Consider the following 18,349-nt stretch of genomic DNA (forward strand, 5'->3'; position numbering starts at 1 on the left):
ACCCTGTAATTAAATTGGATTACAGAATAATTACAGCCTTGTTTGCTTTCTGCAGATTACATGGTAATTATATTTGGTACTACCATGAAAAACCAAGAATTTCTAACTATGTAATTACATGGTTATTTCTACAATACAATACAACTGTTTAATTATACATGCAATTTCTTTACTTCAATGGAAAAATGATTAAAATAATGCCAATGCCTCAAAGTTTTGAACAAGTGCCAGCATATTATATAACATTTATAGTATCAGCAGGCATTTGTGTGTGTATTAGCAAGTACATATTTACATATACAGGATGCTCATTCATTCTTCCAGTCTCTCCTTTGTACACGAGATACATGATTCAAGTTTTGGAGTAGGTACTAATACTCAATTTGATACAGGGCATATTGATCTTCAGTACACCCAGAAAAACTTGGTCCAGAAGCCATGAGGCTTTTCCCTAGTTCTAAAGTCTATTTAGAAATAGCCATGAAAAAAATGACCAAAAAAAAAAACCAAACCTGCCAGGATGAGAGTATGATAGATACTTCAGGCTGCACAAGCTTAATTTTGACAAGGTTTCTTTTCTTGTCAGATTATTTGTTGGCATAAAATGTGAAGGATTTCAAATCAGTTGCTGAAGGACTGAGCTCTTCTGAATTCTTCCCTGAATTATATTCTGCTGTTAAATAAGGGTCTGTAGTGGGCTCTTTTTAGAAACAGTAAGATCGTAAATGGCACATGTGCATTGTAAAGACAGACAGAATCAACTGGATCTGATAAAGTTCAGTTTCTATCTTTTCTAGTCACACAGAAAAGCGATGTACAGTAAAGTCTACTCTTCTAACATTTGGGTTTAGCATTCAGAGTCCTGCTTTGTAACAGAAGCATGAGGGGCTGGCAAGTCTTTTCTCACCAGCATTTCACACCTCACTGATGTCTGATGAAAGAAGTAAAACAAAACCATGAAAGAATAAGAGAGGCACTAAGAGCAAGTATTTTTTTTTTTAACATAGTGACCTCTACATCAAAGTAGAAGCAGGTGAACTTCATACAACCATAGTTTCAAACCCTTTTGTTACTAATGCAATCACAGATCCTTCCAAAGAAGTAAATTACTCAATGAGTCACGTGGTGAGCTGTGGACCTCTGTGAACCACGGGTCTTTGGAAGAGGCATTAGTGAAGAAAGTTCATCCTCTGCAGGAAAAGCAGAAAACCAAAGAAAGTGACAACAAAACAATACAAAACTTTTGCAATTTTTCCAAGATTAGCAAAACATGCTACATCTCCTGGCATATATTTCTCTCTCCCATACTGCACAAGGCATGAGGAAAGCTCCTTCCATCAGTGAAGCTGTACATCCACCAGCATAATGTACATCTAGCTAATGTACAGCCAATGTACAGCTGCATGGAATAACACAGAATTTCGAAGCCTCAGAACGGCTACCAACATAATCATCTGGGTGAGGATGAAGTGCTACATGCTGTCTTTCTGTAAAGCTGCAGGGATTTTTTTAAATGTCTATTATCAGGGAATGAAATAAAAAGGAAAAAAAAATAGGGCGCTGATATATTGTTAAATTCAGTGTTAAATCTCCCAAAAGAATCAACTAGAATAGGACTATGTCAAATCTAATACTATTTTTATTTCACAGACAGTCAAAACACTTTATTTGAGAAGGAAGAATAATACTTTTTCTGTTCTGTAGGTCTATCTCTTCTATATTGTTTGCTTTATTTGACTATGGAGTATTGCTTACAGACTATTGTCGTGTTGGGCAAGTTGCTGTAGAAAAAGAAAGCCAAGAGATACTTCTGATCTCTTCATATGACAAATAGATATTGGAGGAATACAGACATCTAGAAGAGACAGAAGTTGACATTTAGGCCATGAATGGGAAACAGCAGGTAAAATATGATAAGCTGGGGAGATCCTTTAAAGTAAATACTTCTGTTAGATACAGCTGTGACAGATGAGTAAAAGGATGGCCGTACAGTGAGAGTCAGAGAGGCTTTTAGGATGATATCAGAATCACTGCTGTTCTCCATCTTTATCCATTCTGGATCTGGTCATGCGAATCATTTGTACCTTTTAAATCAAGGGAAATCAATGGGAGTTCAGTCTCCAGGGGTCTTGCAAGACTGTGCCCTGAGGAGAAGTATATTTTATACTCCATCCAAATTAGTTTGAATTTGTTTTGTCTGGCAGTAGATAGCAATAGCTGCCAATGCAATCAGTGTCACTTGCTGCTGAAGATATAGCATGAAAACTCCGTCATTGGACAAGACATTTTGCATCTTGTTCCTGTTGCAAAAAGCTGATTTCAACACTAGCAAATTCAGAGAATCCATTTCCCCAGGTTTAATTGCATGGTCTCTCAGTGTGAGTATAGAAGAAGCCAGCCTGATAACCTTATTCACAACCTTGAAACCCAAAGGGATAGTTCAACGTTACCAAAGGGTACCTGGATCCTGAAGCTGTATATTAAAGAAGTGCTTACATTAAAATGCAGTTCTACCATCAGGTTTCTCTGGATGGTTGTTCTGGGATTCATACATGGATGGTGAAACGCATAAAAGGACACAAATGAAGGTTGCTTATTAGTCATCATACAGGGAAGATGAAGTGAATGATTAAATTTTGCTACATCGCGCTTCTTTCCTGAGTTGCTGTCGCACAGGTTTCAGTAGGGTGAGGGCTCTGAAAGTCTCCATGCTCAGCTTGAATGCTGCTTTGTGTTAGGATCATTATGCATTGTAGTTAAGCATTTTGTTAACTTCAATATTGACAGACAAAACATTTTTCAGGTAAGTAAAACTGGCAAATACAGCACAGCTTTAAGACTGTGGGAAAATACAGTCATTAAGCTATCTTAATAGGGGAAAAAGAGAACCATTATTTGCTGTCATTATGCACTGTTTGCTAATTATGCTCATCAGGTGATAAAAATGAATAAGTTAATTTAGTTTTTTATTGTTCTGCCTGAAATCCTCAGAGAATCTTAGGGAAGTAATTCTCCCTTTTGTTCCTTCCCTCTCTCTACCTACAGCATTGTACATTAAGGACCAAAATACAAAGCTGATAGCAAGGCCTAGTTGCTTTTAATGGACACAGTGTTGATTTCTGCCCCAAATTTGCAAACATATATAATTATTCCTGGGAATCAGGAAAGTCTTTGTGCAGTTGTGCTCTAGCTAGCCACACCTTAACTGAAATCTTCATGTACAACCCGTCTTTATAGAGGAAACAGTTAGTGATGGTTTTGCTGCTGTTGCAGTATATTCACGTTAGATCACATCTGGGGGTTCAGGGCACTGGCTCTCCGTTTCTGAAGGTGGTGGCAAAAGTTTTGGACCAGATATTTTGTGATTGTCCAAGCCCAGTGAATGGAAGACATTTTAATGTCGCTCTCTTCTCAGTTTTCATATTTCTTCATCTATAAAATACTTTTCCAACCTCAGATGGAATGCTGTATATAATGTCTGCAGTTGCCAACTACATCTGAAGATATTGTTAGTAAAGGTTGGTCACTGTAACCTATGTGCCCTTGGTTTGATTCTTAGATACAGCACCTATGCATTCACCGACCTGTTTCTGCTTGAATTTCCCTGTGAGCGAAATAAGAAGGAAAATTACATGTTTGAGAGCCTCTAAGAAGGGAAGAAGTTCAAGCCCAGGCTGTCATGAAATGTAAAGGCAGAAGGCCATCTCCTCAGATGGTTTAAATCATTGTGCAGCAGGACTGTATCAGTAGTTTGTTGGCATGTTCTACCCCCTTTTTAGAGAAATGTGTTTTAAATACTCCACTATTACTGTGGTTTGATTAATGAAATTCCAATTGAAAATGAAACACACATTTATTTACAGAATATGGCCTGTGCACTACCAGGGAACATATTACAGTAGTAGTACAACCTAAAGAAAGCTACAAAAGTGTTTTCAGTTCTTCTCATGTTTTGATTCAATCAACTGTAAAAGTACAAAGAGTGTTTACGGATGTGTAATAGAAAAAGCTATATACACTTGGGTGAGTAGTAAATTCTGATGAGCTTTTTTGTTCTCTTATTTAAAGTATTTATAGAACCCATTTGCATGTAGCTGGATGATTCTGGGAATTTTCTTTGTGTATTGAAATGCCAATTCTAAATCACGAATACATATTGGAGTAATAATATACAGTGCTTTTTTCTTAATGATTTTTCATTTTGTGGTTGAGCCAAGTATCTATATGGGTTAAAATCTATAATTCCCAGAACTGATAGACAATTCAAAAGGCTTAACAGACTTCATGCATCGCTTGCTATTGAAACTGTATATCTAGAGGAAAACTAATATATTGACCTTAGAAGGCCATTTACTGTTATTTGAAATAAACCCATTGCTTATAAGTCTATGGAGTGTTTGTTTCGATGGTTAAAAGGGAAACACGAATCCTGTGAGCACTGGGGTTTTTTGGAAACCCATTTTCAGATCCCAGAATAGCCCCTGTGTTTGATCTAGAGCTAAATATTAGTTCCAATGGCAACTCTGAAAAAATACATATTGTTCCTGTGGTTATATTTATTCCCTCTAGGATGTCACTACCTAACTATTTCAGAGGTTTTCTTTTATTTTAATCTCTGTGTGTAACACAACTTTTGAAAGGAACAGCGTAAGTTTTTCATCTTTCCTAGAGTTAGAAATAATTATTTATTCAGCACTGATTTTTAAATGCACTTAAGCCCTTTAACAGTTGTCATTTTATTTGTCTGAAGTGACTGGACGCTTCCTAGGGCACCTTGGGACAAGGAATAGGAGTGCAATGATGCATTTTTGTATCTCTAAGATACTTCTCTAGTATATGGAACAGTCACTTCACTTGGTGGTGAGATATCTAAACTCCACATAACAGTAGCACATCATAAGGAGAATTTTAAAAGCATTGAGAGCTCCAACAACTACAATAAATGTTAAATTACCAAACATAAACTCAGTCTTGGGAATCTGAAATGTGTTATGACTATTTGATCAAATATTATTGGGTTAGCTTTAACCATCGAAATAAATTAGTAGTTAGTGATCCTAGGTACAACATAACTAGGGGTAATAGAATAAAAATAGGCACATGAAAATGCTAGAAAATACTTTCCAAGAGTGAGATTTAATAAATAAGGAAACAACATCCCTACAGAAGTTTTGGGAGCTTTCTTCTTTGATACTTTAAAGGGCACTAGACAACACATTAATAAATTTGACATCTTACAGGCAACCCTAATGCGCTTTCTTTTCTCTAGCTGAAAAAATAAACCTAATTAGAAGAATATTTAACTTAAGGCAGCCAAGATTTGCATATAGCTTGTATTCAAAGATCTGTACTTAAAATCACTGTTCAATGGCAAGCACAATTAGCAGGTATATGGAAGAGAAAGAAAACTCATTTCCCCAGATCTGTATGTAGCCTACACATAGGCCTATGGAAGAGACGTCCAGTACCACCTTGGGACATCTCTGGGCAGGGGAAAAAAACATTTTTCAAGGTAAAACCCTAAAAAAAAAAAATCCTCTAAAAATGTGTCTCAAAAGCATCCTTGCTATCAATATCAAAATCAAAGGCTGATACCAGGACTGAAAGAATTAAGTAAACTTTCAGTAATAGGATTAAATGAATTTCCATGCATCATGTGGCGGATGGTGAGTCTGAAATGAGAGAAAATGGAGACCCTGAAAGACTGGGGAATGAGAGATACAGGCGTTAGTAAGATAACCAAGGACAAGAGAGACTTTCTAATGACCGCTTACTTGAAGGAAGCTGGTTCTCTCCTGCAATGCCAGTTGGCCAGTTTTTGAAGCCAAATATCAGAGAAGCATTTAAACATGTTCTTACCTTTAAGCAAACACCAATGTGATTGCATGAAAGAGACATTTTTCACAACTGGAAAAAAATCCTTACCCGATGTCCAAGATAGAAAGTATCAGAACACACTTGCTGGTTCATTTACTGACACAACAGAAAACATTTGACTCATAGGGGACACTTAAGGTTATCCATATTCTGTCATGGACGGTAGAAAGGTCCTATTAATTCTTCAGTAAAACTCCTCATCATAAAATGTCTGTTTGCATCAGTTCATTTGCACAGTGCATGGCTTTCTGTGCCACCATCCACAGGAAATTTTCATTAATTTATGTACACTGATTTTCCACTGAAGTGTAACTTAATCTTATTAATTCCTGAAGGGGGTTATGTTTAGTTTCCATAAGGACAATACAGCATATGCATCCCATTTTTCTATTCAGAGGGATTCCTGAAAGAGGGAGAGAGGAGAGAAGAATGATTTTAGGGGAAATGTTAAAAAGGAGGAATTGATTTGGGGTTTCAGTTGTTTGGTTTTTGTTTGTTTGTTGGGTTTTTTTTTTTTTTTACTTGATATATTTTCAGATGTGGTAGCTTTTATTTGTGTTGTTATTTATAATTACCCTCTTGGTGGGCAATGAAAACTTTCAAGAACTAGGAACACTGATGCTGTAGTATATACTTTCTGAGGGAACTTCCTCAACTGCATTGATAAGAATTAGGTGGTGGAAGGCAAGCTGTTAGGAGAAGAATAAATATACATCCTAAAATATTGTTCATTATTTATCTTCCTGATGTCCATGGTTAAGTCACACAGACAAACATGCATTGGGACATCTTAACGGAGAGAACAAAAAATACATGCAGAGGTAAAAGCAGAATATGCAGATCTCAGGTCAGAGAATGAGTTAGTGGTGGCCAGAAATCAGGGATCCCCATGCTCATTTCCAAGCCCAGTTTGTCCCATGTGAAATGGTCACACAGAGTGCTTAGGATGCGTGAGGCCTCATTCAGCGTGGTCTGAATTTTCATCTGGAGCCTATAGAGAAAGATAATCTGGAATAGTTTATTTGGCACTGAGCCATGGTACATACAACTGATGGAATCATAGAATTATAGAAACCTTTTGGTTGGAAGAGACCTTTAAGATCATCAAGTCCAAACATTAACCTACCGCTGACTAAGCCGTGTGGCCTCAGCACTACATCTACATGTCTTTTAGATACCTCCAGGGATGGTGAGTCAAATACTTCCCTGGGCAGCCTGTTGCAGTGTTTGATAATCCTTTCTGTGAAGAAGTTTTTTCTAATGTCCAATCTAAACCTCCTCTGGTGCAACTTGAGGCCATTTCCTCTTGTTCTGTTGCCTGTTACCTGGGAGAAGAGATAAATCCCCACCTCGCTACAACCTCCTTTCAGGTAGCTGTAGAGAGCAATAAACCTCCTTTTCTCCAGGCTGAACAACCCCAGCTCCCTCAGCTGCTCCTCATAAGACTTGTTCTCCAGACCCCTCACCAGCTTCGTTGCTCTTCTCTGGACCCGCTCCAGCACCTCAATGTCCCTCCTGTAGTGACAGTCCCAAAACTGGACAGAGCACCAAGGTGTGGCCTCACCAGTGCCAAGTACGGAGGTAGAATTGCTTGATGCAGTGTTGAGGTTGTGACTGTTTTTCCCCTCCCCAAACAATCTAAAGAGTTGTTCTTCTGAGAAAGTGTGGCCTGTGTGTATTTGAGTAGATGGCAAATAATAGTGTAAGCTTATTTTTCACATTACTCATTTTGTGAGATTTCTGGCTCTTTAGTAGAAGCAGCAAAAAGGTATTTCCTGGAGTTCTTTAGAGTGTTAAATATGTATAACCCTAAATCTCAATTGCCTTGCAATGTGCACATTTACAAAACACACAAAACATTGGAACTGAAAAAAACCTGTGTGTCTCTGTGTTTGATCTGACATATCAAGCAGTAGTAAAACCCCTCAGATTGACACATCAGCTATATATGATGCTGAGTTGGCAAGGTCAGCTATAGGTGTCAGTGGTGAAACATTTTTGAAAACAACTTTTGACAGAGCTGATGTAAGTGTACACACTGGCAATTTGTTGGTCATACACTGCTTGCAAGTTTAATTCCTTTTTGTGTTTGGGAATTATCTGCAAACAGACTCTGACTTTTATACATTTTCTCATTCATCAGCACTAGGATGTGATCTCCTCTTGCCAGTCTATTTCAGAAACTGCCCTTGCATATGCAGAGTTCATTAACTCTTAATTCTCAGCATGCAGTCAGCCACGGAGGCCACATGATGGTGTGGATAATGTTTATCCTCCCTTATTGGAGCACTAAGATTTTGCCAAGCCACAGTGGAAACATTCAAAGAGATTTCAAGAAGACAGATAGAAAAATATTAACTTTCAGCCTTTTGGAAAAATATTTCATGACAATTTCAACATTGGGGTGGGCAAAGACAACTTGTATGAATGCTATTTTGATAAAACTAAAAATAATAACTTTAAAAAGCATAACCAGATCTTTACTCACTTGTCTGCAAACAGATTTAGGCATATTTTTCTACCTCTGTTGTACCAGTTTTATCCTTTTTATTCTATAGAAGATGCACAGAGTTATAACAAATTTGTGTGAACTTCTGTTTTGGTAATTTTATATTTTTCTTCACCAGAAGAATGAAAAAAATGCAAAATATAGATTTTTATTTTATTTTTGATCCATTTTGACAAAATTAGTCCTAAAATATGAAACGTTACAAGCCTCAAAAGCGTTGTAATAACGTATTTTAGCTGCTGAAAGAAAATCTAAATTTGGTCCAAACCTTTTCTCCTTTTCCTATCTCTGGAAAGTTTATTTTCAGTGTGTATTGGAGTAAAAAAACCCCACATTATTAGGGAGTCCAGAGATGCAGTGGGTGTTAGTAGGTGGGCAAAGAGGGTAAAATCCTGGAGTCTTTGGACTCATAGCCATACTCTCGTTGGCTTTATAGGACCAGGCTTTCATTTGAGACTGGTTATATCAACATTGATAGAATTACTCATTACCTGCAACAATATATATGCTCTTGTAGGACTGGAATCTGAACTAACAACCTAAATTTAGGATCAAATTATAAGAATGTTAGCCCAGATTTTTAAAATGCTGTTTAACATGGAAAAGTTCAGCAAGTCAGTCCTGATTTCTGTCATGCATTTAAATTGGGAACTTAAGTTTTGTGTTTCATTATCAAACAAAGGTATCTATTTGTGATTTAGCCATAATAATTTCCTTCTAAACCCAATTTGTTTTTAAAGAATCATGCTGCTCAAGGTGCCCTAATAGAGTGCAACAATTAGATTTTCTAAAACAAGAAGCTGATTTTGATTTGGTAGGAGTGCAAACCTGTCTCAAGCTACTAACTTTTAATTTACTGGTATTCTTAGCACTCAAAAATGATTGAAGAAGGCTTGGGTAGAGAAAAATGAAAAAAATAATTTGTTTTATCCTAAAATATCTTTGAGAGTATTTAGCTTTTCATAGATAAAAGACACAATCTTAAAAGAGAAGGATTTGCCATTGAACAAATGAATAATACATTTTATGATGTAATTTGCAATTCAGCTGTTTTATTTAGCCTATGGAATTACAAAAACCTAAAGATCTCAGTGAAAGCTAGACAGAGCATGGGCTTGTGTGTGTGCATGTGTAAAGGAGAAAAAACATAAAAGGGGGAGAACGAGCCCAAGCAGAGAAGTAGAAATCATTCTGATGGGTCTAATTTAATCTTGTGTTGTGTTTTTATATTGAAGTTCATTTACAAGTGCTGACAATTCGCTGTGAAAAGCCTTGAATGTGGGATCTGCCACAAATGAGAAGAATATTTTTTAACTAACTTTAGCTGTTGGATTATAATTTGTTAAAACAAACAATAGTTTACTGCATTATAGTTGAATGCAAAGATATTACTGTACTCAACCAAAATCAAATAATCTTTTAGTTTCTATTCTCTCCAAACCAAACTAAACAGTGGTGTCATAAAATGACAAATTACAGGATGAACATAAGAGCAGTGCCTTCAAAAATACAATAGTTATACAAGCCATCTATTGTTAATGAAGAATATAATGCAATTTGTCTGTCTGTAATACAATTATGCAAATCAAAGATGGAACTATCCTGAAATCTCTCTACATTCCAAGTGATTAAAATGAGATAATTTATCAAAAAGAATATTACTGATCATGTTTATGTGTTGCACATTAATCCTATTACAATAATGTATCTTTCTACTAATGTAATGGATTTGTGCAATCTAACAGAAAATGACTTTTATACTACCCACAATTACAAAAATATTCAAAGCATATCCATCCCTGCATAATAGCATATGCCTAGGACTCTACAATAAACCTATTAAAACAAACAAAGCTTATGAATGTAACCTTCATACCAATAAAGACAATGCTAAATTCAATTTTATTGCCCTCATTATTTCAACAACTTCATATAAAATAAACATGGTGAGTAAATTACCTTAACCTTCTTTATAAGGAAAGAAAATCTTATAAAAAAGTGTGATACAAAATTTGAGAATTGGTTAAATTGGTGCCAGGCATGTAGAACATGTGATAATATGTTCTAAACCAATGCATACATGGCAATCCATGCACTTTCAGTCCAAAGGTCTCTCTAAATCTCAGCAATCTGACAGATGCAATTTTAATATATGACAAGTCAATCCTTAAAGTAACAGCATCTTCTGAAAGAGTTTCTATGCTATGCAGTGAGGCATGTGGAAATGTCATAAGGTAACATATGGACATTCTTCCATGCACATGGAAATAGGCTTAAAAGTTCCCCAAACAGAGCTATGTTCAGAAAAGTCATGATTCTACCTTTAAAAAAGAAAAGATACAAAGGAACTCTAAAGCTACCATTGTACATGTGTTTTATAATATAGTCACTAGGTGAACGTTCACACGCTCAAGGAACATCATAATATTGCTTATTTGCTGCACCCAAATCTGCACAAATGGATTATTGTATAATATTTATTCTTGTTATTGTATATTTACACTAATTTCCTTTTTAGAGTTCAGCCCATTTTTATTGACCCAGGCTTGCTGCACTCTTTTTTTCATCCGTAAAATGCTCCATTAGCTTCCTCAGTACACAGTTGCAACATACTGTACTTTTTCCTTCTGGCAGGGAGGCTTTTCTTAGGTGCAGGTTAGAGACTGAATTAGTTGGTGGCAGAACTGATGTAGTTGCATACACACCTCCTGCTAACCCTCTTGTTGACCCTCCCCGACACACGAATCGTTCCACGTTACCTAGTTCACACCCAGTTATTCCTCTTTGAAAGAATTCTTCTTATTGCTCCTAAGGCAGTATATTCTGCATATTAAAAAAAAAAAAAAAAACATATATATATATTTTAAAGGAGAAGGATAGAATAAGCAAAAAAAGTGATGATGCTCATGTACAATAAGCCTGGTACTTAGTGGTCTTAGCCCACTCTAGAGTCAAATGTTCCTGCTACCACTTCGTATGCATGCAGTGTTCAGCAGTTCATGGGAGAGCTGGCTGCAGATGCTTGCAACTCATTTTTGCCCTCCTTAATCCTTACACTGCTTTCTGAAGGCTGGTCCCTTATGTTTTTCCAGAGCTGCTCAGTGGCTTCCTTAATTGATACCAACCTCAAAGGACAGCACATCCCAGCTGGGCTCACGTTCATATCCAGCCTGCGATATTTTTTTTTCCTTTCTGCCATACCTGATTTCCTTCAGTCTTGGAGGAGAAAGGTTTGCACTCTGGAAGTGCCTGACTTCAACTCAGCAGTTGTCGGGAGCTGCTGTTTGTGTCAAATGATCTTCTCTGCGATAGCTAAAATGGATTTTATGCTGCATTTTACTAACTGCTTGATAAAAGCAGACTGTTCTGTGCTGCAGAACTTGACCTAATGTACAAGACAGTGTTTTGGTAAATACAAAAGCATATTAACCACTCTACAAATCTATAAATCTGCACCTCCTGTTGCAGCTACAGTATCATGTTCAAAAGGATTTGAATTCCCAAACTTTCCCTCTGCTCTGTACTGTGAATGGGATAACATGATCTCATGGGTAGAAATTCTCCTTTTGAGACTTGCTGGCACAAGTCTCTGCTTTCAGCTCCTGAGAACCCTCATTTTTGTATGGCATTTTTAATATACATGTTTCTTTATCGTGTGTCTAGGAGGCTTAAAATATTTTTGAACAACCGTTTGTCAAAGCTGTCTAATGCAAACTTAACAAACCTCCTGAGCTTTGCAGAACAGAAACACAGCAAGGAGAGGCCTGGTTTTAGCTAAAGCTTGGCAGGGACAGAACCTTCCCTGTCACACAATTTAATATTTGCCCATGCAGAGTTACTTGAAACCAAATTGAGATACTGCTGTAGCTTTTTTGGATCCATCTCTGTCTTTGCTTCTGTCTCTCTTCAAAACACAAATATGCTGTAAGACAACTGATGGATGACAAATATAGAGGCTTCTGTTTCTGGTATCAGTAAGAGCAAAGCTGTCCTTTACAGGTGAGAACTGATTCAGAAGTAGCCATATTTGGCACTTAGACAACTTAATGTTTCTATATGTTCTGGCCAAGTATCAGTTCAACCAGCCCTGTATGACACATATGGATATAAATTTCAGGTACCTTCAAGTAAATAGTCCAAAGCAACCTCATAAGCCTGAGAGACTTTACATCTCCTTAAAGCCCATATAAGGTGGCCCTTACAGATCTCATGTGTGGTGGTACAACCCCATCAACTTTGTTCTTTAGAGTTCATCATGACAATGCCAGTCCATTTGGACTTCTACATGGCAAGGGCTTTCCACATATTTCTCCCTTCTTTTTAAAGAAACTGAAGCATGCCAAGGTTTTGGACTGAGCTGTTCATCAAACAGAATATTGAGGGGATTTTAGCCTCGCGGATGTCTGTAGAAATCCCTCTTTCCTCGCTGAGCTGGGCACAGAGCTTCTGCTTAGCCTTGTCAACAGGAACATAACATAGTGACTGAGGTGCTTCATTGGGCGTAAGGAGTACTGCTTGCTAATATCACTTAAAAACTGATTGAAAAATGTTTAAATAGCAAAATATATAAAGCAGGTGTCCCCTTGGGAGGTACTTCACAGTCTAAGCAGGCTGGTTGAGTCCCAAGAAGAGAAAGGGGGAAAAATCAGCAAAGGAGGCTTATTAACTTACTATTAGCTTCTCTGCATTTTTTCTCATCTTGACTACCTTTAAACCTGCCCTTATCTCTTCGTGTGACTCACTTCCTAGAAAATGAAGGCTAATGCTGCCTTACTTCTCAGGTTTGTTGTGATGGTAACCACGTTATTAGTGAGATGTTCAGATAGCACAGCGAAGGAAGATGTCCAGGTACCTAATTTTGGCATACGGTCTAATTTCCCTGAAATTGCTTAGCTAACCTACTAACTAGAGACTGGTAGGGCAGCTGGTTGTGACAAACACACTGAGCTATTGTGCCCTTTGTTTGCTGCACACTTGACTGTCCGTCCGCTGTGCTGGTGTGCGAACACGCATTCTGGAGAAAAGCAGCACCGATTTTCCATACCATCTAAGGAACTCAATTGGCAGAACTGTGTGACAAATCAGGGCAGATTAAAGTCAAGCTGGTCAAATTCTGCCATACTGACATTTGCACAAAAAAAGACCTGTGGCATTGCTGGGTCCAAAAAAAAATGCAGAATTTGGATCATAGTCACAACACTCAGATGCAAGAAGGAAGAACTCCCCAGTGTTAAAGACAAGGGAAGAGTCATTTTTGAGCAGAATGAGGCTGGCTGGCTGCTGGGGCTTTTCTGCTCTGTTGAGGTTGTAATTACAGCCTCTCAAAGCTTGCGTGACATTACTAATTTGAGAGAAAATGGGACACTGATATCTGTAAGAACACTCAGGGTTCGGATTTTGATTCGACTCCATATATCAGCAAATCAAACCTGTGAATATTAAAGTCATTTAGTATCTTTATATAAGTAATTATAGAAATCATTTAAAAAACAAAAGGTGGGAACATGTAAATGTCAGCTATTAAGAAAAATTTAAGAGTTTAGTCAGATTTTAAGATACCTGAAAGTCAAATTGACCATCAAACTGTGGCATGAAATTATGAAATTGGAATTATTTAACACTTTGCAAAGCACAGCTTTCTTTGCTACATATCTCTTACCTACAGAGGAATCTTTCTATATTAAATGGTGCCCTTCACTTAAGATAAAGATTCTGTGATTTGGTACATCCCATTTTATTTCATATAACTTTGTATTTTGAAAAGACCCCATTCTTTGTCTTACAGGTTTGGTTGTTGGGTGATTCCTCTGACTTTTGGGAAGCTCTATGTGATATATATTAGCATAAAAGGGAGGCAAACATGCCATAAATGCCCATTGCAAAGAGTTATTTACTTATGATTTGTGTCAGCTTAATTGTGTGGAAAATATCTTGCTCCTTGGCAGAGAATAAGTGTCAAAGTGTATACTTACCCTACCCACATCAACCCAGAAGGGTGCCTTTCACCTTTTAGCACCAGTTATAGTTCCCAGTGAAATCGGAGAGGTGCCACGTGTGAGAAAAATAAAAAGACCTGTCCCAGGCAGACCTATCTGAATCCGTCCATCACTCTTGGTCAGCTCACAGGGTTCCTTGCCTTTTTGGGTTCTCTGGGCTCATATAATGGATTTAGTCCTGCAGGCTGCTGAGCATCTTCTGTAAAGTACCCTTTAATGCCAGGGTCTTCAGATGCTCCTGAATCAGCTGATGGCCCATGTGCCAAGTATTCTTATGGGAATGAAGAGCACTTGCCTTAGCCTTTAGCTCTGCCCTTCCTCCCTCCCAGGAGATTAATGCCAGCTTTTTCTCAGCATCAGTGGGAGATAAGGGTGCCTAGCACCTTGCCACACCAGACCTTAAGACTTCAGTTCATTGTAGTGCCGAGGATTATCAATAGCTTAAAAGAGACTAGCAGAGGTTTTTTTCCCCTTGCATGTGATAATGCCCCACAGCAGGAATCACAGGAGAAAGCAGAGTACTTATATATGATATCATGAAGGGATCCTGAATGTGGGGGACTTCTGAAATTATCTCTTGTTGTGGATAAGCACTCCCTTGTTGACACACTAGCATCCCTTGACATCACCTGTATTCTGGGTCTGTGGATAGAAATGAAGATGTTGGTGCTTATCTATCTGTATCTAATTTACAGAAAGCTTGTTGTCAAACTTTCCTTGCCCAAGAAATGGCATTGCAGGGATTTGGTGTCCAAATGGGGGTGGAGACAAGGAGAGAAGACAGGAGAAAGGTGTTATCTGATACTAATCAAAATCGAACAGATCTCCTTTATTTATTTCCATTTGAGACTCTCTTAGCAGCAAGGTGTAAGCATTAAATATACAGGAGATAAAAAGCAGAGGAAAAAAGTAAAAGAGTTAAATGATAGCAGGGATCAGTAATTTAGTGTATTCCTTCTACAATCTAATAGATACAAATAGAAAAGGCCAGGCACAACATAAATATTTCCTATTATGGATAAACTAAAGTCACAATGGAATCTGTCATGCTTGTGATATGAGAGACGGACAATATTCCTGAGCTGTTGCCATGCTGGCACTTGAATGCAGTTTATATTTTGTTTATGGAGCCGAATCAGAAACCCTTTTTCCCCTCCCTCTCTCTCTCCTTTTTTTTTTTTTTTTTTTTGCCCAGCCTTTTCTCTTCTTCTTGTTTATTTATTTCCATTTGAGACTCTCTTAGCAGCAAGGTGTAAGCATTAAATATACAGGAGATAAAAAGCAGAGGAAAAAAGTAAAAGAGTTAAATGATAGCAGGGATCAGTAATTTAGTGTATTCCTTCTACAATCTAATAGATACAAATAGAAAAGGCCAGGCACAACATAAATATTTCCTATTATGGATAAACTAAAGTCACAATGGAATCTGTCATGCTTGTGATATGAGAGACGGACAATATTCCTGAGCTGTTGCCATGCTGGCACTTGAATGCAGTTTATATTTTGTTTATGGAGCCGAATCAGAAACCCTTTTTCCCCTCCCTCTCTCTCTCCTTTTTTTTTTTTTTTTTTTTTGGCCCAGCATGTGTAATTCTTCTTCATGGAAGCTCGAAATGGCTGTGGAGCAGCTCAATATTCCATTTATTTTATTTATAAAAGAAATTCAAAGCCTGAAAAGATGAAGTAATTGACTTACTGGGATGACAGTTAAACCCACTAAATTTAATCTTATCCTCTCAAGTACAACATATCGCGCTTACAAATTATCACCCTGCACCAGACAGGCCTGCTCTCTTCACCTAATCCAAATGGAAATGAAGGCCTCTGTTATTGTATTATCTGACTTCACTATCAGCATTAATCCGGCTTAACTCACTTAATGATGCCACTTGTGGCACTATGAAGGCAGCAAAGAAGTCTATAAACTACTTCCATTAAAATGCAAATCTGGCCCACAGAGAAAATAAGTGACACAAAAGTAGGAGAATTCGGCCATACACTGTATTAGCCTCTTGCCGCACAGAACTGATACAAGTATAATAACTGATGCTGTGATTATTATTCTAGCTGTGGATTTCCAATGAAAGGAAGCCAGTCTACCACAGAACGTCACAAAAGTGCTTCAACAAGCCAGGGTATTTAATTTCTGAAGAGATTTATATTTTTTGTTGTCAGGAAATGAACAAATACTTATCAATGTAAAAACTGCTATCTTAAATCTTCCTGCCAGGTTTTTCATACTGATATTATTTGCACCCTATAACACAGGAAATGAAAATCTTCTGTGCCTTTCACATCTCCACTGTATCTTAAAATCCTTTAGTAACAGACTTGCTTCTTTTTTTAACCCCCTTCTGTAAACATAAAAGAAAACTTTTATGGATTAAGTATAGGGAATTACTAATGCCAAAATCCCAACCCCAAATTCCTTCTCCTGAACATTTCTGTTCACTGTTAATTTAATTATTTTTTTAAAGGGAACCGTAACATCTGTTTTATGGAAAAGACTGATTTAATTTTAGTGTAAAGCTACTCACATTTACTGCTATCCCTCACCTCCCTTATACACACACACACGCACACTTGTGTATTCTGACTGACCACCCCTTTGTGTGAAAAAATCATTAATGCAAAAGCCTTCATTACTATGAAAGAAATCCTAGTAAAAACACTACGTTTCTAATTTCTTCCAATCTCTCTTGACTTCAATAGTTCCCTCTGCCTCAATAACCCTAAGACTTCATTTCTGGCTTTGGCACAGACACAACAGGCATATCTACAGGGAGACATAGGCACAGAGCCCCTACTGCTTAAATCAACATCTATCTGTAGGCTTCGACAGCAAAATGTAAATGCAAGAATTTGGTCCAGCATGTTTTATGTACAGGGTGACAGATGTGTGATGCCCCTTCACTTTTCCTTGGAAAGCTTATTACTGATAATATTACAAATTAGAGATGGGGCCAAGCCATGCAACTGGGATTCGTGTTTCGGTCTCGCGCATGGGAATTTGATTTAGCTCAGTGTGCTGAGAGGAGTAGCAATGAGATGCAGGTTTGCATCGAAGTTTGGATGGTGAATCCCCTCCGAGGCTGAAGAATGTTTTGATCTGGAGCCCTGGCATGATCTCTGACAAAGACTTATTCTCTCTCATCCCCACCCACACCCTTACCTCACTCCAAGCATGACTTGTTATTGAGATGGCCATTCAGTAGCACGCAATTTTGCTTTAATGTTTCATTGCTGAAATACAGTTAAATTGGCTTTTCTCTCACCTTAGGCCTGCAGGAATTCGATGGGATTGCAGCAGGCGCTGGATCTGCTGTAGCACTTCCATCCAGGATGCTGACCTTCCTGTCACCAGTGTTCCAGCAGTGGGCTGTTCACTGCAAATGAAAACATCCCGTTACAGCCCTGTACACTTACAGCAAAGGGAGTTTCCTCTTAGGTGAAGTTAACCCCTAGGTACAGCGTATCTGGAAGTCATGTTGTGGCCAGAAGTGCAATGCTACATACATGTTGCTCATCCCGTGGGCTTTGGGCCATCACTAAAATGTAGAACATGGGCAGATGCCAGAAGAGACCCCAGAAACTGCCGACAGGGGCACTGCCCTCCACCTGCACACAGCCAAGCAATTCATCCTTGGCACCTATGGATTTGCATTCCCTGCACCAAATCCCTAGCTGGTGTCAGACAGTGTCAGCAAATGATTTACTGAGCTTTACTCAGGGCTTGTTAGGAAGAAATTAGTCGACTGACTTATAGGAGAGGGTTCTCTGCTCCCACACATCTTTGGTCTGAGGACTTTACCTTCTGAGTTGTGCAATGCCTTCTGTAAAAGCTAAGTATCAGCTAGGTAAAAAATACCACTACACGAGAAAATGTCACTGGACTAGCTTTAAATATAATTTTAAATTTATGCAACTACTGAACTACATCTCAACAAGAATACTACTATTTAAATTT

This window comes from Calidris pugnax, unplaced genomic scaffold, assembly GCF_001431845.1.
Source record: "Calidris pugnax isolate Ruff unplaced genomic scaffold, ASM143184v1 scaffold21, whole genome shotgun sequence".
NCBI lineage: Eukaryota > Metazoa > Chordata > Aves > Charadriiformes > Scolopacidae > Calidris > Calidris pugnax.